This window comes from Oncorhynchus mykiss, chromosome 9 (assembly GCF_057628025.1).
Source record: "Oncorhynchus mykiss isolate SJ-2025 chromosome 9, ASM5762802v1, whole genome shotgun sequence".
Lineage (NCBI taxonomy): Eukaryota > Metazoa > Chordata > Actinopteri > Salmoniformes > Salmonidae > Oncorhynchus > Oncorhynchus mykiss.
Window position 1 is genome coordinate 73426213 of NC_143030.1, and position 8719 is coordinate 73434931.

The window sequence follows — 8719 nt, forward strand, 5'->3', positions numbered from 1 at the left end:
TGCATAATAATAACTTTTATTTACCCAAATTACAGAGTGCCATGTAAAGGCACAGGGACGAAGACCAAACAAACACGTATACAAAACACAAGGTCGAGAACCAAACAAAAGAGCGAGGAGTACCTCGAATAAATACACAAGCGCCCAATGATACCACACGGGACAAGACCCGTAATCATCTGCACAATACAAGCGGCACGAAAGCCAAAACAACACAGCACAGCTACTCACACGACCAACGGATATTGGAACAATAATCAACAGCCCAATGGAAATCAAAGGGCACATTTATACAATTACAATTAGGAAAATGGGGACCAGGTGTGCGTAATGACACAGTTCCGGAGGGATCCGTGACATCCGTAAAGGGATACTTTTATGGTAGCCCTATGCATTGATGTGGCACAGTAGAGAGTTTCCAAAACATGAGCCCAATGCGATCATTACAGTATGTGGAACTACTCCCCACTGACAGCACAATCATCTCTCCATCTGCAACACACCAATTAGATAGTCAGAGATGGGTGTGTGAGCAGGCACAACATGTATATGGAATGCACACCAGCAGACATTTCACTGTGTTGTCAGTCACTTTAAAGTTAAGATAATGATAAGAAGAAGGAATCTTTGTTTACTGACAATGCAATGTTTTTTCTCTGTAGCATCAGGTCAGTTATTGAGGCAGCAGGTCTCCCCAACCTGAGTCTACCCCAGAGTTAGTCCAATAAGAGAACACAGCCGAATCCCGGGAGGACAAATCAGACATCCTAGCAGTGGCGATTTTAACATGTAAATCTTGGTGAGGCAAACAAAAAAATGCATGTTTTAGATGCATGCCAGCAAACCCACTACACAAAACACAACACTACACAATACATGAATTGCACTGTTACTGTGACAAATGGTGCCCACACACTGTTAGGGCCCACATAAAGCTGTCCCAACAGCAGTCCCAACACCTTACCACTGCTACACCCGGCAGTGGAGCCTTGTATGGCAACTAAACAGTTCATTCAGCCTCATTTACTGCCTTTCAAAAACAAACATAGCTGATATGGCTGACTTGTTTAACAAATGTGGTTTCTACTGACAATTGAGATGTACAAATTATGGCATAAGGGGACAACAAGCGGATAAGAGGCAATCTGTAATTTAGATTAAAACATTTTTCGAGCTAGGACGGACGTAGTCAATATTACTAACGTATTTGTTTAGCACTTTTGAAATGTACAGCGACAGAATTCAGAACATGGGCCGTTAAAGTATTCTCCCTGTACACCAAGTCAGAACTGCAGAACTGTATGATAAATAAATGGGGCATATAAGCAGACAATGAATGCTCTTACAATATTCAAAGATTACATTTTTAAAACATGCTATAGGCTACATGTACACCACCAAGTCAGAACAGTAGGCTAAGTTATAAGGGGAAAAGGGACCAAATGATTAGAGTGAGGCACATAGGCTATTAACAGCTTACTACACAACATCAATCAATCAATCAATCAAATGTATTTATAAAGTCCTTTTTACATCAGCCGAGTGCTGTACAGCAACCCAGCCTAAAACCTCAAACAGCAAGCAATGCAGATGTAGAAGCACGGTGGCTAGGAAAAACTCTCTAGAAAGGCCAGAACCTAGGAAGAAACCTAGGGAGGAACCAGGCTCTGAGGGGTGGCCAGTCCTCTTTTAGCTGTGCCAGAAGGAGATTATAACAAAACATGGCCAAGATGTTCAAACGTTCATAGATGACCTGCAGGGTCAGATAATAATAATCACAGTGGTTGTAGAGGGTGCAACAGGTCAGCACCTCAGGAGGAAATGTCAGTTGGTTTTTCATAGCCGATCATTCAGAGTATCTCTACCGCTCCTGCTGTCTCTAGAGAGTTGAAAACAGCAGGTCTGGGACAGGTAGCACATCCGGTGAACAGGTCAGGGTTCCATAGCTGCAGGCAGAACAGTTGAAACTGGAGCTGCAGCATGACCAGGTGGGCTGGGGACAGCAAGGAGTCATCAGGCCACGTAGTCCTGAGGCATGGTCCTATGGCTCAGGTCCTCCGAGAGCAGAGAGAGAGCAAGAGAAAGAGAAATAGAAAGAGAGAGAAAGATAATTAGAGGGAGCATACTTAAATTCACACAGGACACTGGATAAGACATGAGAAATAGTCCAGATATAACAGACTGACCCTAGCCCCCCGACACAAACTATTGCAGCATAAATACTGGAGGCTGAGACAAGAGGGGTCGGGAGACACTGTGGCCCCGTCTGACGATGACCCCAGCAGGGCCAAACAGGCAGGATATAACCCCACCCACTTTGCCAAGGTACATCCCCCATACCGCTGGAGAGATATCTTCAACCACCAACCTACTACCCTGAGACAAGGCCGAGTATAGCCCACGAAGACCTCCCCCACACCACGAACCCGAAGGGGACGCCAACCCAGACAAGAATTTCACGTCAGTGACTCAACCCACTCAAGTGACACACCCTTCCTAGGGACGGCATGGAAGAGCACCAGTAAGCCAGTGACTCAGCCCCCATAATAGGGTTAGCAGCAGAGAATCCCAGTGGAGAGAGGGGAACCGGTCAGGCAGAGACAGCAAGGGTGGTTCGTCACTCCAGTACCTTTCCGTTCACCTTCACACCCCTGGTCCAGACTACACTCAATCATAGGACCCACTGAAGAGATGAGTCTTCAATAAAGACTTAAAGGTCGAGACCGAGTCTGCATCTCTCACATGGATAGACTCCATTCCATAAAAATGGAGCTCTACAGGAGAAAGCCCTGCATGCAGCTGTTTGATTAGAAATTCTAGGGACAGTAAGGAGGCCTGCATCCTTACCGTAGCGTACATGTCGGTATGTATGGCAGGACCAAATTGGAAAGATAGGTAGGAGCAGGCCCATGTAATGCTTTGTAGGTTAGCAGTAAAACCTTGAAATCAGCCTTAGCCTTCACAGGAAGCCAGTGTAGAAATGCTAGCACTGGAGTAATATGATCACATTTGTTGGTTCTAGTCAAGATTCTAGCAGCCTTGTTTAGCACAAACGGAAGTTTATTTAGTGCTTTATCCGGATAGCCGGAAAGTAGAGCATTGCAGTAGTCTAATATAGAAGTGTCAAAAGCATGGATACATTTTTCTGCATCATTTTTTGACAGAAAGTCAAAAAATATGTAAAAACTGAAATATTATTGATATGTTCGTCAAAAGAGAGATCAGGGTCCAGAGTAACGACGAGGTCCTTCACGGTTTTAATTTGAGACGACTGTACAACCAGATTAATTGTCAGATCCAACAGAAGATCTTTTTGTTTCTTGGGACCTAGAACTAGCATCTCTGTTTTGTCCGAGTTTAAAAGTAAAACATTTTCCGCCATCCACTTCCTTATGTCTGAAAGACAGGCTGTGTCTAGTCCGCATAGCAGTGAAAGTTAACATTATGTTTCCGAATGACATCACCAAGAGGTAAAATATATAGTGAAAACAATAGTGGTCCTAAAACGGAACCTTGAAGAACACCGAAATTTACAGTTGATTTGTCTGAGGACAAACCATCCACAGAGACAAACTGATATCTTTCCGGCAGATAAGCTCTAAACCAGGCCTGAACTTGTCCATGTAGACCAATTTGGGTTTCCAATCTCCAAAATAATTTGGTGATCGATGGTATCAAATGCAGCACTAAGGACTAGGAGCACGAGGACAGATGCAGAGCCTTGGTCTGACTCCATGAAAAGGTCATTTACCACCTTCACGATTGCGGTCTCAGTACTATGACAGGGTCTAAAACCAGACTGAAGCGTTTCATATACATTGTTTGTCTTCAGGAAGGCAGTGAGTTGCTGCGAGACAGCTTTTTCAAAAATGTTTGAGAGGAATGGGAGTTTTGATATTGGCCGTTAGTTTTTAATATTTTCTGGGTCAAGGTTGGCTTTTTCAAGAGAGGCTTTATTACTGCTACTTTTAGTGAGTTTGGTACACATTCGTGGATGGGAAGCCGTTTATTATATTCAACATAGGGGTGCCAAGTACAGGAAGCAGATCTTTCAGTAGTTTAGTTGGAATAGGGTCCGGTATACATCTTTAAGGTTTAGAGGCCATGACTATTTTCATCAATGTGTCAAGAGATATAGTATTACAAAACTTGAGTGTCTCTCTTGATCCTAGGTCCTGGCAGTGTTGTGCAGACTCAGGACAACTGAGCTTTGGAGAAATACGCAGATTTAAAGAGGAGTCCGTAATTTGCTTTCTAATGATCATGATTTTTTCGTCAAATAAGTTCATGAATTTATCACTGCTGAAGTGAAAGCCATCCTCTCTTGGGGAATACTGCTTTTGAGTTAGCTTTGCGACAGTATCAAAAATACAATTTGGATTGTTCTTATTCTCTTCTATTAAGTTGGAAAAAATAGGATGATCGAGCAGCAGTGAGGGCTCTTCGATACTGCACGGTACTGTCTTTCCAAGCTAGTCGGGAAGACTTCCAGTTTGGTGTAGCGCCATTTCCGTTCCAACTTTCTTAGCTACTGTATACATATCTCCATGGCATATAACATCGTTTATGCAGCAGCATGCAATACATTTTTGGACTCACCTTGTTATGCTGTGCTCACTTGAACAGGAATGTGGCGCGGCGGCCCTTTGTGGGCAAATTTTGTCATCAAAGTCTGGCATTCTCTGGATTTATGTTGCTTTCAAGGCAACTGGGAACTTAGAAAAAAAACAATGTTGAATCATGATGACGTCAGTGATCTTCAGGTCAGAGCTCTAAATAGAGGCCAGAGTTCCCGACTTGCAATTCCGAGTTGGATGACTGTTCAAAACGTATTTTCCCAGTCAGAGCTCGTTTTTGTCCCAGAGTTCCCAGTTGTCTTGAAATCAAATTTCCCAGTTCTGAGTTTCCAGTTGTTTTGAGCGCGGAAAAAGTCATGCTGGATTGACACCATGGCCACTCACCCACTCCACCAAAAAGCAGACTAGTGATTGCTTTGCAATGCTTGCAGTTAGCCACTGATTCCTTCCAAACCACTCATTGTTGAATTTGCGATATCCAACTTAATTTTTATGTTCAATGGCCGATGAGCACCGATACATTTTATCTATAATTTCTCTTCGTTATTTCTCTTCATATGATAAGGATTCAAATGGATTTGCCAGCAGATTGTTGACTTGATTCATGATGATGACTGCTAGCTTGCTAGCTACGATTTTGAAAGTATGATGTTGACATGATCAGTCTAATCAAAGCTGCTCTAGATATAACGTGATTTGACATCATTTTATCTGTTGCCAATGACCTTGAGCCTTCTTGGATGGGCATTCTAATGTAACTCTATTGCAGCACCAAAGGGGCTAGAATTTTCTAGCTGGCTGACCCACCACCACAGAAAGCACTGAGCTAGGCTCAAACACCTGCATTTTGCAGCTGCCTTACTTAAGAAAGCAAAAAAGACACTACGTTTGCATGCAGCTTTATTAACTCAATTAAAAACATGTTTTCAAACTAATATGTGAAGGTGGGTCTCAAAACAGCCCTGAATGACTGGTCACCACTGGATCCTAGAAATGCCTGCTGTATGGAGCGTCCAATCAGTGCATTCAAATAGAGATGACTGTCAGTCCGAAAGAGGAATAACCCCCCACATTCCTCCAACCACCAGTCATGGTACTGCCACTTAATATCCTCTTTTACTATGCATGATAATGATCATTAAACAAAACTATTCCTTAATGAAGGGGTATTGTGTAATCAGATGTGTCAGAGGTATCGTACTCCATGTTAAATTTGTTTGGCGCTGTTAAATCCCAGCCTCAGGCATTGTCCGGTGTGGAGCAGAGTTGAGGTAATGTTTGGCGTGACTCCTCACAACATTTGACTGATATCTCCACCGCCAGAAGTTTCAGTGGAGCACATTGTGCCGAACCGCATCATGAAAGAGCCTCCTGCCTCTCGTCAACAGCCACTTCACTAACCCCAACATCCCTCGACTCACTTCACTATCCCCAACATCCCTAGACCCATTTCACTATCCCCAACATCCCTAGACCCACTTCACTATCCCCGACATTCCTAGACCCACTTCACTATCCCCGACATCCCTAGACCCACTTCACTATCCCCGACATCCCTAGACCCACTTCACTATCCCCGACATCCCTAGACCCACTTCACTATCCCCGACATCCCTAGACCCACTTCACTATCCCCGACATCCCTAGAACCACTTCACTATCCCCGACATCCCTAGACCCACTTCACTATCCCCGACATCCCTAGAACCACTTCACTATCCCCGACATCCCTAGACCCACTTCACTATCCCCGACATCCCTAGACCCACTTCACTATCCCCGACACCCCTAGACCCACTTCACTATCCCTGACATCCCTAGACCCACTTCACTATCCCCGACATCCCTAGACCCACTTCACTATCCCCGACATCCCTAGAACCACTTCACTATCCCCGACATCCCTAGACCCACTTCACTATCCCGACATTCCTAGACCCACTTCACTATCCCCGACACCCCTAGACCCACTTCACTATCCCTGACATCCCTAGACCCATTTCACTATCCCCGACATCCCTAGACCCACTTCACTATCCCCGACATCCCTAGACCCACTTCACTATCCCCGACATCCCTAGACCCACTTCACTATCCCCGACATCCCTAGACCCACTTCACTATCCCCGACATCCCTAGAACCACTTCACTATCCCTAACATCCCTAGACCCACTTCACTATCCCCGACATCCCTAGACCCACTTCACTATCCCTGACATCCCTAGACCCACTTCACTATCCCCGACATCCCTCGACTCACTTCACTATCCCCAGCATCCCTAGACCCATTTCACTATCTCCGACATCCCTAGACCCACTTCACTATCCCCGACATCCCTAGACCCACTTCACTATCCCCGACATCCCTAGACCCATTTCACTATCCCCGACATCCCTAGACCCACTTCACTATCCCCGACATCCCTAGACCCATTTCACTATCCCCGACATCCCTAGACCCACTTCACTATCCCCGACATCCCTAGACCCACTTCACTATTACCGACATCCCTAGACCCACTTCACTCTCCCCGACATCCCTAGACCCACTTCACTATCCCCGACATCCCTAGACCCACTTCACTATCCCCGACATCCCTAGACCCACTTCACTCTCCCCGACATCCCTAGACCCACTTCACTATCCCCGACATCCCTAGACCCACTTCACTATCCCCGACATCCCTAGACCCACTTCACTATCCCCGACACCCCTAGACCCACTTCACTATCCCCGACATCCCTAGACCCACTTCACTATCCCCGACATCCCTAGACCCACTTCACTATCCCCGACATCCCTGGATCCACTTCACTATCCCCGACATCCCTAGATCCACCATGAATATACACTCCTCTCCATATTGTATGGCTGCAACCTGGTCTCAGAGCATTTCATATTATTCTGTACGTAAATCCATCACACTCCATTTAGTATGATATGTTAGATTTCCTATGGTATGTATTAATTTGTGGATGTTCCTCACCCATTTGTTTCACATTTTACGAATCTGCAAAATGTACTGTATGTTATGAATTTGCAAAATGTATGATACGTTACGAATTCTAACTAGGTGGTTAGGTGGCTAATGTTAGCTAGGCTAGGGGTTAGGGTTAAGTTTAGGAGTTAGGTTAAACGGTTAAGGTTAGGGTTTGGGGAAGGGTTAGCTAAAAGGGTTAGGGTTAGGGGAAGGGTTAGCTAACATGCTAAGTAGTTGCAAAGTAGCTAAAAAGTAGTAAGTGGTTGAAAAGTTGCTAATTAGCTAAAATGCTAACATTGTTCATAATGAGATGCAAACTCACAACCTTTGGGTTCCTAAACATTTGTGTTATACCACCCATCCAGCCTACTTTTGTTTTGCCTTAAGTAACCATTGGCCTTATGTAACCATACCAACCGTAACAAATACTAATTTGAGTGTGCCATATTTATGTTTACTATGTTACATCTAGTCTATGAGACCAGGCTGGTAAATGTGGCTCTATAATTGGATTTGAGATCAATGTTTCATATGATGAGACAGTACAGAATTTCACCTTTAATTTTAGTGTATTTTCATACATATCTGTTTCACTGTTTAGAAATGAAAGCACTTTATGTAGCTAGACCCCACTTTGGAAAGGTTTCATAAGTATTGGACAAATTCACTTATAGTGTATTAAAGGAGTCAGAAGTTTATAATTTGTATAGTATACCTGGCACCCAACTTGTTGGATGCAGTTTGTTTTGGTTGTGTTTTGGGTTATGTTTTGCCCAATAGGAACTGAATGGTGAATGATGACTGAAGTGAGTCGATAAGATGTTTCTGAGCGGTTAGCATATGAGGTTAGCATCGTATGATCTTTGTGCCTCTGTATCTTTCTGACTCATCATTATTCAAATTCATGATCCATAACCATGGTAGCATCCACATTAATGTGTTCAGAAGATCTTATATTCTTGATTACAATAAAAGTTACTCCAAAAAGACACATACATAAATACATAAAGTGCTTTAATTTCTAAATGGTAAAACAGATATGTATGAAAATATCCTCAAATAAAAGGTGACATTCTGTACTGTCCAAATACATTGGGTAGAGTGGGGTAGAAGGCCCGCATCCCCGATTGGCCTCTTCACTGTTGATGTTGAGACTGGTG

General features: G+C 44.0%; 1 long non-coding RNA gene across 1 annotated transcript; it reads right to left on the reverse strand.

The window, feature by feature from the left end:
• On the reverse strand, positions 1–4748 carry LOC149981329 (uncharacterized). The gene is made up of 2 exons (XR_016483535.1): positions 4600–4748; positions 1–2055 (listed from the first exon to the last, which is right to left on the reverse strand). It is a non-coding gene; the product is annotated as an uncharacterized LOC149981329 (long non-coding RNA).
• Positions 4749–8719: the final 3971 nt, after the last annotated feature.